At 39.6% G+C, this 14,178-nt stretch overlaps 1 long non-coding RNA gene across 1 annotated transcript; it reads left to right on the forward strand.

The window, feature by feature from the left end:
- The first annotated feature begins 217 nt into the window (after window positions 1-217).
- Window positions 218-665, forward strand: LOC145033842 (uncharacterized). Its single transcript, XR_013677736.1, has 2 exons — window positions 218-357; window positions 450-665. It is a non-coding gene; the product is annotated as an uncharacterized LOC145033842 (long non-coding RNA).
- Window positions 666-14,178: the final 13,513 nt, after the last annotated feature.

The raw sequence follows: 14,178 nt of genomic DNA on the forward strand, positions 1-14,178 counted from the left end.
TTTGCTTTACGCTCAAAAATTTAAAGTAAACCTATATAAGTCCTTTACCCCATGTTAGAAAAAGTATGTGGCATAGAATAGTTTGATTTAATTCTAGATATGACTCGAGAGTCTTCGCTTCAATATTCAAATACTTCTATATATGTGTGCTTACGTATCCTAAGGTCTCTCATTTCACACCAAACTTCTTTGTTTCTATAAATACATTCTTTCTGCAACCCTCACTCAACCACCAAATAACCGTCAGCAACAATGTCTAAAGCCACCGCTCTCTTCCTTTTACTCTCTCTGCTCCTCTTCTCCTCCCTCTCCTCTGCCTCCCGGCCGGAACCCACCACCACAAGAACACCAACCAAGGTATGTTTACTCTCTTCAACACCCATATGATGATATATACTTAAACTTATCATAAAATTGATATTCGAATTTGTGTTTTGTGTTGTTTGTAGGACGTTGAGATTGAAGAAGGGTGTGACGGAGTTGGTGAAGAAGAGTGCATGATGAGACGGACCCTTGTTGCGCATCTTGATTATATTTACACACAGAAGGCGAATCCATGAAGAAAGAAATAAACCCCATGTTTAGTTAGTTGTATTTGTATTACACTATGTCATGTACGTATCTATGTATTTTTTTTAAAGGGTGCGGATGGTTTTCTTGTATCATTTTGAAAGTGTCTAGTTATTCTTTTGAAAATGAACTTGATGTACTTATACGACTTTTTATAAACAATAAATGGGTTGATACAAATAACGTGATATTCCACAACAAATTGTCCAACTTTTTTTATCATTGCATAATATGTATTTTGTTTATAAATTCCTTGTGATTGCGTAATATAACTATATAAATTTGAACTACTATAACAATTCTAGTTGGATGGATTCATGTCGCATAGACTCTTTCGAAAAAGGGTGTTTAAATCACTACGACTAACTGCCGCATGTGTGATATAGCTGAAGAGACGGTTGATCATTTACTTGTAAGATTCTTTTTGATCATATAGACTAGAATGGATCCTTAAATGGTGTAGAATTCCTTAGAGGCAACTTAAAGATATGGTTAAGTTTCTTAACTTTGTTGTAGGATGGAACAATTGTCCAAAAAAAAATAAACTCAAGATCCCCTTGATTAGCTATCTTTTATGGATTCATATGAGGAAAATGGAAAGCGGGAAATGAGACAATTTAATAACAAGACCCTCCAGTCTACTAATATTATGGTTGATGATGTAATTTCATTGGTGTATATATGTGAGGGAAAGATTGCTCTCATTTCTAATTCCTTGCTAATTAATGATATTCGTCGTTTCCAAAAGAAAAAAAAAAAACAATTCTAATTCGATTTTGTCATGAGCATGATTACCAACCATGTTGGTATGGGAGGTCTAAAAGTGTGTTACATGTTGTATCTATATCCATCAGACGAACAAAAACAGGACCAGTACTAAGGAGTTATTGAGGATAAGGAAAGGAACGTTGAATTAAATTTGGGATTTAAGAATCAACAAAATGTAGTTGACATTTGATTTAGTTATTCGAATCTTTGAGCAAGTTTTGTTTTCCGAACAAGGATAAGCAACATGTGAAATAGCGGAATCAGGCCCACTTTAAGAGTTTCTGGGAGTCTTGTTTACATCGTGACGAATACTTTTGGCTTAAACTAAATTGTATAATGAAAATTAATCTTAAATTTGGACAGTTCCAACACAACAGGTTCTGTTATACACTTATAATAAGAACTTGAATTTAGTTCACATAAACCTCAACTTAACTTTGCCTTACGTTTGAAAACGATATTTAAATTTAGAATTAAAAAGTTTGATTCGGTGTGTAGAAAGTGGAGAGAAAGAAGCATTGAGTGGATAAGCTTTTACTCTTTTAGCAAACCCAGGCAACCTGCAGATGCATCAATCCACTGTAGAAACACACACATATAATGCTAAAAAGATATTGATAATAAACAAATATATAATTTAATGTAAATGTTCTATGAGGGGGGAAAAGTATAGTTTCTATATTATTTACATAACGTAAAGGTTAACGTATTTGTTGTCTTTTGGACATCTCTAACAAATTACAAGAAAAGGAATTAATAAAATTGATGTTATATAGTCGATTATCATTCTCAATCCACGTATACAGTTTTACGAAATATTGTAAAAACGTATTTAGATATATGTCGGCGAGAAAAAAAAAAAAAAAAAAAAGAGAGATATAAATTGCTAAGAACTTAATAATTATCGTGATTAGGTTTTAGTTATCTTTACTACCTATCAATTGTGTTTGAGATAAGGAATGTAATTGGATCCACAAATAATAGTGGAGCTTAGGACTTTGAGATTATCATATAGTGTGAATCACTTAAATGTTTCTGCATGCGTGATGCGTGGAATCAATTGCACACTTACTAAGACCAACAAGAAAAGGACCATCGATCTAAGAGTATTGATGACAGAAAGGGACGTTGAATGAAATTTAAGATATGAGAGTCGACATATGTGCTATATTTTATGGAGGTTTTTCTTGTATCATTTGTGTACGTGTAAATAGAGGTGTGCAGAACAGGGTTTCAAACTGGGCATGTGTCGGAATTCACCATGAGGGACCGAGTCAAGGTGGGTAAATTTGATTCGATCCATAGGCCAGATCACTATGTAATAAGGATCTAAAATGTAGTCATTATAACGAAAGGAGGATTAATTAGATTACACATATCTTGATTTTTTCTATCGGATTTGTCCTAAGGTAGACATTGGTGGACCTTAGTGGAAGTCCGGTGTAGCTTGTGTTACTCCTTAAATTTTTGGCGAGTGAAACTTTTTAAGAAATTTTCGGTCAAAGTGCAATTTTTCCAAGATACTAGTTCTAAAATCACATGTGTTACTCCTGATATTTGTTATGCATCCACCACTTACCAAAGTAATAGTTTTTAGCTTTAAAGAGGGAGGTTATTACAATTCAATATCATAACATAGTTCAAGATCAACACACAAGTTGTAGCCTTCAATGTATATTCAGCATCTTCTGCAAAGGTCCGCTAACTTCTTCAATTTGAGCATAAGTCAAAATATAGTTAAACAATGTGACGCATGCAGTAAGTTACTATTTTCAAGCAACCAACAACGAGGTTGAATATGAAGCTTGAATCTTGGACTTGCAATTTGGCTATGATGTTGGAATAAAAAAAACTTCAGGTACCTACGGAAGACAATACATAAGCAAACACATTAGATAATCTTGGTTCTGCCTTCAAGATTCATCCAAACAGTAAGATTCCAATATCTCATGCCCTTAAACCTGCAATAGAATACATTAAGGAAGACGTGATGCTTGTCAAAGATCTTAGAAACTAATATCTCGGACCGAAAGGATCTTTACCTTCTACCATGTCTTGACCTCACCCATTTTTCAATATCACAAAGATGGATCCATCCCTAAAAATGAAAAATACACAGGAACCTTCAGAATCAAAGTTTCCACGTTGAACATCACCGAAAATATCTTGTTCAGAAAATCAGCACCAAGTCCCTATCTTAGATGTCTTGAAGAAAATGGAGCCAAGATCTTCCTTAAAGAAATCCATGAAGGAGAATATGGTAACCATACAATGGGCGAGGCACTCTTCTCTAAGATCCTAAGGACAAGATACTATTAGCCAGCAATGAAAACAGGTGCAATGGAGAACGCTAAAAATGTGATGCATGTCAAAGACATGGCAATATATTGCACCAACCAGCAGAACCTTTATATCCAATTATATCTCCAAGGTTATGTACGAGATGGGGCATGGACATTGTTGGCAAACTTCGCATAGCACCAGATGGTAAATTTTGCATGATAGCATTGCCTTATTATTTCTCTAAATAGTTAGAATATGAAGCCATTGTCCAAGTTAGAGAAAAGGAAGTGATATCATTCATCAAGTGCAATATCCTTACCAGCTTTGGCATCTCATCTGAAATTATATGTGATAATGGTTCTCTATGTATAGGTAAAAGAACACAAAACTTTTGTGTAAGTTAGGGAATCAAGAGTATCACTTTTAAGATGCATGTTCATCGTCAAACTAATGGTAAAGTTTGCATGATAGCATTGCCTTATTACTTCTCTAAATGGATAGAATATGAAGCCATTGTCCAAGTTAGAGAAAAGGAAGTGATATCATTCATCAAGTGCAATATCCTGACCAGCTTTGGCATCTCATCTGAAATTATATGTGATAATGGTTCTCTATGTATAGGTAAAAGAATATAAAACTTTTGTGTAAGTTAGGGAATCAAGAGTATCACTTTTAAGATGCATGTTCATCGTCAAACTAATGGTCAAGCCAAGTTGAGCAACAAGATCAGTTTCAATAACTTAAAGACACTACTAGAAAAATAGCCTTTTACGACGCACGAACAATGACATATGTTGTTTTATGATACACAATAATGTGTGCCGTAAAAGTAATGTCAGCTCTCCAAAAATTAGAAGAATTTAGGGCACGCATTTTTGCGCATCCCAAAATAAGCGTCACATTGAAAAAAAAACACGGAGGGCACATAACATAAGAACCACATCCTCTAAATACGTTGCTTTATATTTTTTTAATGAAACACGGGGTCACTTCTTTTTGGGGAAATGAAATTCCGAAAAGTTTGAAAGGCCCGCCATGTTATTACCTTCTTTCCACCGTTCTTCTCACTCTTACTCAAATACCCCAAAAAAACCCTAATATACTTATCGCTCCTCATTTCTCCCACAACAAACTCGCACCATCACCAAATCTTTTCGCCATCACGAATTCCTGACTTTTGCTGATTCCGGGAACCAACATCCTTTACTTCATAACACCAGAATACGTCCTTCAAGCCATCGGAATCAAGCTCGGATCCAACTACCTTCTCCCGATTGTGAAAATAGATGAGGCAAAATCTGGATTACAAGAAGCGCTTACTCAAATGTGGCAGCATGAAGCGTCTCTCGAGGGAATCTGGAAAACAGGATAGAAGAAGGGCTTGGACACTCGTCGTAAACTGCTCCAAATGCTTTCCCTCAATATATGGAGATAGAGATGGACGAGAATACGCTGAGGACAAACCCTACGACCACCACAATCTGTCATTATGAAGACTAAATGGTTCCGAGTATGACGACATCGTTGTTTAAGGGCAGGGAAGAGGAATCGTCTTTAGAAATTAGAAATTTTGGGGAAAATAGCAGGGCGGAAGTTTCGATTAACCAACGCAGAGATGGAGATGGAGATGGAGATGGTCAAACGGTGAGAACGGGTAACATGCAGCCACCGATTGATATCATGAGGGCATTGAGAATTTCGGATGATTTTCCGGCGAATTCTTCCCACAATTCGAGTTCAAGTTAGAGGGAAAGAGATGGGGGTGTTTTGCCTGTATGGTCACCTTCCACTTCTAGTTTCTTGGAGACATTTGTTGGTGAAGATACGTTTTATTTGCAGAGGTGTACGCAATCTAACAATTAATCAACAACAGGAGGCGGCTTTCGCAAACAAGGTAAGTGTTATGACCTGGAGGCGATATTATATATTTATGTGTATTTTTTTGCAGGTTCAACCAGATGGTAAACCACCTGTTTGCAAACTCATGGACTATAACAGGGAAATGTACTTAAGATGAATGGACTATTAGTAAGTTTATATTTTCAAACCTTTGTTTTTTGACCTTTATACCCTTGTGGATATCATATGTCTGCAAGCACTAATATCCACAATATGTAAGTCTTGTTAACTTTCAATTGGAACATCATAATTCACATTACAATTTCAATAAAATAGTTTATGGATTAGGGCTTTTGGTATGACGAATTAAATCTTGTGTTCAGGGGAAATGTAACACTGTAAAAATTAAGACAATTTTTCATATTTTCAAAACACATTTTCAAACATATTCATTAATAAAGTCTCATTATATTATATCATTGTTCACAAAACATTTCCCAAAATCAAATCATAATAAACTCTGCGGGTGTGTGTACAGATCATGTCGGTGCCTTCCCGCGATCATCACTGGTACCTGAAACACATAACCCATAACACTGTAAGCATAAAGCTTAGTGAGTTCCCCAAAATACCACACATAACACATACTAGCCACTAGAGGCTATAACTCTGTGGGCCCTTAGGCCCTAACTTTATGGACCCTTTGGTCCTAGCTCTGTGAACCTTCAGGTTCTAACTCTGATATACTCTGATATACACATGGCATAAATCACATAGAACCAATGCAGTGCAACACATCGCATAAATAGCATACATTCACTCTGTCACATAACTCTAATTACCACTCAAGGTAAAGTATAGTGAGAAGATTCACCTCAGATGTCTCGGTAAATCCCTGACTCGGTAGCAGTATAGTCTAGCCTCCGCCTAATCACATAAAGTAAAATACACTCATAAATATACCTCTCGAGACTAGACCCAACCCTCTCTTAGCATCCTCATAAGGGTAAAAGACCTTTTTACCCCTCTGTTGACTCAAAGACCCTATTGTTGACCAATCCCTAAAAGTCAACAAAGTCAACGGTCAAACTTTGACCTGACTCGTCGAGTGCACTTGGGCAACTCGGCGAGTCTACACGTGTCCATTAACTCTCTAGCCTTTCATGGCACGTCGAGCCTTCCCCCTTGCTCGACGGGTTACACCTGGCATGAATCGTGGGGCCACCCCGACTCAACTCGTCGAGTTCAATTATGAACTCGGTGAGTTCCACCTATAATCCTCTACCCCCTTCTGACTCATCGAGTCATTCCCCCAACTCGACAATTTACTCACTGAGTGACTTACGGGAAACCCTAGTCCTACTCGCCGAGTCTGTTGTTGGGACTCGGCGAGTCCATGTCATGCTCGAGCTCAAATGAGCTCCTGAGGTCAAATTCGCTCCTCTAACTCATAGATCTGGCCTCCTAAAGCAATAAAAACACGTAAAGTTTGGATCTTGATGCCCATGCAAAGACCCAAAGGCTCTATTTGAAGAAATGGCCTCAATATGCCATCCAAAACTCATATCTCTCCAAGGCACTCAATAAAGATCAAGGATTTAAGGTCTCTGGACCTCTTTGGATCCATTTTCGAAGCCTTAACACAAGAAGGGACCAATTGCACTAACAATCAAACTCTAAATGGGCTAGACACCCTAACTCTCAAGGATTAACACCCAAAACTGAAGAAGGATCAAATATGTACCTCAAGATGAAGTTCTTAAGCTCTGAAATCCACAGATTAGCTCCGTCTTCAGCTTCCTCTTGCCTTGGTCACCTTCTTCTTGCAAAATCACCCACACAAGGATCAAAAATGGCTTCCTTTCTCTCTCAAAACACTCACACACTCTGGTCTCTCTCTCTCTCTCTCTCTCTCTCTCTCTCTCTATCAACTGGTAGCCGCAAATGAAGGCCATAATGGCCTTTAAATAGGTCTCAAACCCTGGAAATTAGGGTTTCATTAAACAGCGTGGACTCGCCAAGTTCGGTCATTAACCCGGATGAAAATTCGCGACTCTACTCAGTGAATCTAAGCATCAACTTACCGAGTCTCTCTCAAAATCTCCAAAAATAATAATTAAATAATGTACCTGAAAATCCAGATGTTACAATTCTCCCCCACTAGAATCAGACTTCGTCCTCGAAGTCTTACTCTGCAAATAGCTCCGAATATTGCTCGCGTATCTCTCGCTCTGGCTCCCAAGTCAGCTCGGACCCTTTCCGATGTTGCCACTAGACCTGCACCAGAGGCACTTCCTTGTTTATCATAACCTTGATCTTCTGATCCCTAATCGCAACTGGTCTCTCAACATTGTCCAGGCTCGCATTCACCTGAATATCCTCTAATGGTACCACTGCTGACTTGTTGGCAATACACTTCCTCAGCTGCGATACGTGAAAGGTGTCATGAATCTGGCCCAACTGTGCAGGTAGCTCCAAGCGGTACGCTACCCTACCCACCCTGGCGGTCACCCTGAAAGGGCGAATATACTGAGGCCCCAACTTGCCTCTCTTCCTGAATCGGATCATTCCTTTCCAAGGAGATACCTTCAGGAGTATGAAGTCACCGACCTGGAACTCGAGCTCTGACCGTCGTCTATTCGCATAACTCTTCTAATGGCTCTGGGCCGTCAGTAACCTCTGTCTGACCTGTTGAATCTGCTCGGTTGTCTGAAGAAAAATCTCAGTACTACCCATCACACGTTGCACTACCTCTCCCCAGCAAAATGGGGGTCCGACACCTCCTCCCATACAACATCTCAAATGATGCTCGAATGATGGTTGTTGTTATAGGAAAACTCAGCCAAGGGTAAGTACGTGTCCCAACTCCTCCGAAGTCCAATACACATGCCTGAAGCATGTCCTCGAGCGTCTGAATCGTCCGCTCGCTCTGCCCATCAGTCTGTGGGTGGTATGCGGTACTAAAATATAGCCTTGTACCTAATTCCTCATGAAACTTCTTCCAGAACCTGGAAGTGAAACGCACATCTCAATCTGAAACAATTGAGACCGGTACTCCATGCCGCGATACCACCTCTCTCACGTACAACTCTGCCAGCCTCTCCGCAGAAGAGCTCTCGCTAATAGCAAGGAAGTGAGCGTTCTTCGTCAACCTGTCCACAATCACCCAAATTGCATCGACACCCCCTCGCAGTCCTAGGCAAATTGGTGATGAAATCCATGGTAATATGTTCCCATTTCCACTCGGGAATCTCTAACGGCTGCAGCTTACCATGTGGATGCTGGTGCTCGGCCTTAACCCTATGACAGGTCAAGCACCTCTCAACGAACCATGCAACATCCCTCTACATACACGGCCACCAATACTCTTTCTTCAGGTCCAAATACATCTTAGTGGCGCCAAGATGGATTGAAAACTTCGATCTATGGGCCTCCTCCATCAAGATGGTGCGCATTCCAAACACAAACGAAACCTAAATCCATCCCTCGAAGGTCATAAGTCCTCGGCTATCGGTGACGAACTCTGATACCTGCCCGGTAACCTGCTCCCTCTTACGGTTCTCTGGTCTCACGGCCTCAGCCTGGGCCCCCCGAATGGCGTCAAATACTGGGGTCGTCACTGTCAGCCTCATACAAACATCTTGTATTGGGGCGCCCTCTGCCCTACGACTCAGGGCATCGGCTACAACATTAGCCTTGCCCGGGTGGTACAAGATCTCACAATCGTAATCCTTCACCACATCCAACCATCTCCTCTATCGCATGTTCAGATTAGGCTAATCCATTAAATACTTCAGGCTCTTGTGGTCCGTGTATATGGTACACCGAACCACATACATATAGTAACGCCAGATCTTGAGGCCAACACCACTGCCTCGATGCATATTCTATTACATGCCCCCTTTGCATAAGCACCACTCCTAACCTTGATATTGACGCATCACAATACACCACGAAGTCCTCCATCCCCTTCGGAAGGGCTAACACCAGGGCTTCACATAGTCTCTGGCGAAGTGTCTCGAAGGAGGCTTGCTGCTCTGGGCCCCATGAAAAAGCAACACCTTTCCGGGTCAACTTGGTGAGTGGCACGGCGATCTTGGAGAAACCCCTGATGAATCTCCCATAGTAACCCGCTAACCCTAGGAAACTCCTGATCTCGGTAGGTGACCTCGGCACCTCCCAACTCATCACTACCTTAATCTTGGCCGAATCGATCAATATCCCTTTCTGGTTAACGAGGTGCCCTAAGACCTGGACCTCTCGTAACCAGAAATCACACTTAGAGAATTTGGCATAAAGCCTCTCCGATCTCAAAACTCCGAGGATTTCTCTCAAATATTCCTCATGCTGCTCTCTGATCTCGAATACACCAATATGTCGTCGATGAACACGATCACCAAGCGATCCAACATCGGCCTACACACTCTGTTCATGAGATCCATGAACACTGCCGATGCATTGGTGAGCCCGAAAGGCATCACCACGAACTCGTAATGCCCGTAACGAGTCCTGAACGTTGTCTTCTGGATGTCCTCATCTTGCACCCTCACCTGATGATATCCAGACCTCAAATCAATCTTGGAGAACCAAGATGCTCCCTGTAATTGATCGAACAAATCGTCGATCCTCGGCAACGGGTAACGGTTCCAAACCGTCAGCTTGTTCAATTCCCTACAATCAATGCACATCCGGTGTGATCCATCCTTTTTCTTAACAAAAAGGATAGGTGCTCCCCACGGCAAACTTCTCGGCTGAATAAACCCCATCCCCAGCAGCTTCTGAAGCTGTGAGGATAACTCCTCCATCTTTGGAGGCGCAAGGTGATAGGGCGCCTTGGCGATAGGCGCAACCCCCGGAACCAAATCGATACTGAACTCAACCTGCCTCTCGGGAGGCACACCCGGTAACTCCTCCGAAAATACATCCTGGAACTCACGCACTATCGGAACCTCATCAACTGATCTCGGTCTCTCTGAATCAACCCTAGTATCCATCACATATGCTACAAATCCCTTACAGCCCTGCTGTAGACTCTGTCTTGCTCTAGCGGCTGAACAAAATGCCGACCCAGAACGTGTACCCTCTCCGTACACCGTAAGAACTCCCCCACTAGGGTCTCGTATGGTCACCAGCTGTCTCTCGCAGATGACAACCGCTCCAAATTTGCTAAACCAGTCCATGCCCACAATGACACAGACATCTCCCATCGCAATAGGAACTAAATCAATCGGAAACTCAACATCGAAAATCTCGAGCACACACCCTCGGATAACCTCGGTGGCATACACCGCTCTCTCGTCAGATACAAAAACTCTTAGGGGTTGACTCAATGCCTCTCGACTAATACTGATGTGCTGACTAAAAGCCAAAGATACAAAATACCAACTCGCCCCCGAGTCAAATAACACCAAGGCAGGTACAGAACTCACAAGAAAAGTACCTACGCATATCATAATATGAGCACAATATCTCAGCATAAAAGTGAATACATGAAAGAATACATACCAGCCACGACATCGGGCGCTGCGCAAACCTCTTCCGCAGTCAGCTGGAAGGCTCTCCCTCATGATAAGGTTGTAAACCATATCGATAGACTAGAATAAACACGACAACCTCCTGGCATCGAAACTGAATATGTGACATTTGTCACCCGTAGACTGATAGGTCCCACTATAGCTAGCAGCGAGGTGTAGGATATTCAGTCCCGTGTAGATCTATACACACAATGCCCGTTCTCCATCCAAGAGACTCTGGTTACAAAATGTGACATGACAAATATACTGCTAAGTCGTGAAGTAGTATGTTACATATTTGGTTTTTTGTTTTACCTAAAGACTGAATTATATCCTTTTCTTAACAAAGTGGTTTTAACCTGGTATACTTATCTAGTAAAAATAGGTTTCTCGCATGTGTCATAAATTATAACTATCATAATTTATATGTTTTATCAAATTTAGCATGATAACTCATGAAAGCACCCCTTTGCTCAATCTTGAAACAAAGGTGAAACAAAGGTCACAATTAAAATATTAACACAATTTGATTGTGTTCAACTTTTATCCCCCCCCCCCCCCCCCCTTAAAAGAATTTAAAATCATTAAAAAGGTAGATTATAAGGGTATGAACTCACCTGTTCCAAGTGGTTTGACTGAAAGATTGATATTAGATGATAAGTATGGCAAGTGATATCCCGAGCATAAATAGATCGAAATGGAAGCATTTTAGGTGTTTATGGCCACTAAGAACAATTGTGTTGTCTTGGTTTTCTTGGTGAAAAAGATGAAGATTTGAAGATAATATTGAAGAAAAGGGAATTGTTCTTGATGATACTTGAGAGAGAATGAGTGTTCTTGACTTAAAGATGTGATAAATGAAGAAATGATGATGTGAAAGACCTTTACATCATTTTCAGAATACTTTACCAATACGAACTAGTGAAGCACAGAAGGTGCTCCTCCTTCCCAACAACTGATATGTCAATTACCAGAGGCATCTGATTTTCCTTTGTTTGTTCCTCTTTTCTAGATCGCACACTACTAGAGCTTCCCATCTTACCTTTTGCTCATTCCTTTTCTCGATTAAGAGCAGATGCTGACGACGATTGTCAGCTCCCACCCTCTTGACTTTTGAATCACCATCAGGCCATCTCTTCCTTATTTATACTGTGTTTCCGTTCCAATCTCCTTTTCTTTGTTCATCTTTGTTTTTCCCTTTGCTCGATCAACAGGTGAAGAGAGCACTAACACAAATAGCCCTAAGTCCTTTTGAACTATGAAGTGAAAAAATGACCCCATGTAGAAGCTTTTATTTAAAATAAGCAATTTTTCCCAAACATTGGATTATTTTAAACAAAAAGCCCCCCGCAGATATTTCTTAACAAGATCAATCCAATCCTTAATTATTGATTCCATTTATTAAAAACAACCCCTCCTTTGGTTTTTTTACCAAAACAGTCATATCCATTAAATTAAATTACAAAAGAACCCCCAATAGTTTAAATTCATTAGGAAACGGTCCCAAAAATATTTCAAAGTTCAAGAAACGTGACTTTGCGGTTTTTTACGTCAATCTTCCCAAAAATAAACGAACTCCGAACACCTCGAACTCATGCTTCAAGGGTGAGTGCTTACGGCCCCTTTTAGTATTTTAATTATTTCTGGGGGTTGGATACGTGTGCCTATATACCTTTTTATATAAATATATTATCCTTTATGCGAAAATACAATTAATCTGGTTTATAAAAATATTATTTACCAATTTAGCATATTGCTACAAATAAACTAGTACAAACTTTTCGTATATGTATTATGGTTATTTTATCAAGAAATAACTAGTTCACACAACAAATGCGATTTCATACAAAAATCTATATTATTATGGGACATGGTATATTATAACAAACACATCATAAAACTTTATAGTATTTCAAGGATTCAACCTATTACTATTCATGTATATTTATATGTTTATATAAATAAAGTTTATACATGTACATATGCTCATTAATTTGAAACAAACTTATTCATAAAAGTGAGTACATTATACTTTTACATACATACCAAACATAATCGGATTTTATAAACTTAATACAACGAAATTCGTTATGCCTAGTGACTTAATCATAACTAAGTTAGGACCGAGTTGTTCACATACTTTGATTAATTGTTTTTATTGAGACTATATTCATTAGTTGAGTCTACACACTTATCATACCCACACTACCATGATTGTTAATCTTCAGAGCGAGATACATATGTATAGATCTATGAGTGGTTGACATCCCACCTGAGGTTGCTAGCTACAACCTCGACCGATCAATCGAAGCGGGTGATAAGTGTCTATAATTATTAATACAATGTCCAATGAGGCATTGTAGGGGGTACATTCAGTAACATAGCTCGGTTATAGGACTCACTATAAACAAACTAGAATTTCTATCTCTCTCTCTCTCTTTCTCACACACACACACAACAAACCTTAGGATTGGTAGTATGGAATTACTTATAGAACAGTATATTTTGGTTTTCAAGGATATGAAAAGATTCATTACAAACATAGTTTTAAGTATGGATTTACTTATACAAAAGATACATTTTTGCTTTCAAATATTCTGTACAAACACAGTTTGAAGTATGGATTTGTTGGATAAGGTGTCTAAGTCTATAACTATTTCTGGTATGTACTTGACCCGACCCGGCATGGTCCATTTGGGTTGCATGGCACCATGCAATGGGATAGACTAAATGAGATAAATAACACTTGGAGGTTATTAATATATTATAAGTTCTAATATATTAATAATATTATTTGATTAGTTTGATCAATAATTAATTTAGAATTAATTAAGTGATCAAAAGAGAACTAATTAAATATATGGGTTGATTATGTAAATCATCCATATCTTGTATAGTGGGCTAAGAGGCTCCATGGATTATCAAGTTGGGTTCTACCCAGAGGATGCTCCATGGATGCTCCATGGGGGTTACAAACCCATGGGTCATGGAAATGAAGAGTCATGACACATTAGGGTTTACATGGTGTAACCCTAGATGTGTCAACACTATATAAGGATCTCATTCTCCACAAAAATCGGCTACACTAAGGAAACAAGAGGGCTAGGCCGATCTCAAGAAGTGTGCATTCTCTCATAAGTCTTTCCAAGAGCATTTGGTGTTGTGTGAAGCATTTGAGGCATCACACTTGGGGTGCTAGGCTCAT

Source organism: Lactuca saligna, chromosome 3, assembly GCF_052625555.1.
Source record: "Lactuca saligna cultivar CGN05327 chromosome 3, ASM5262555v1, whole genome shotgun sequence".
Taxonomy (NCBI): domain Eukaryota; kingdom Viridiplantae; phylum Streptophyta; class Magnoliopsida; order Asterales; family Asteraceae; genus Lactuca; species Lactuca saligna.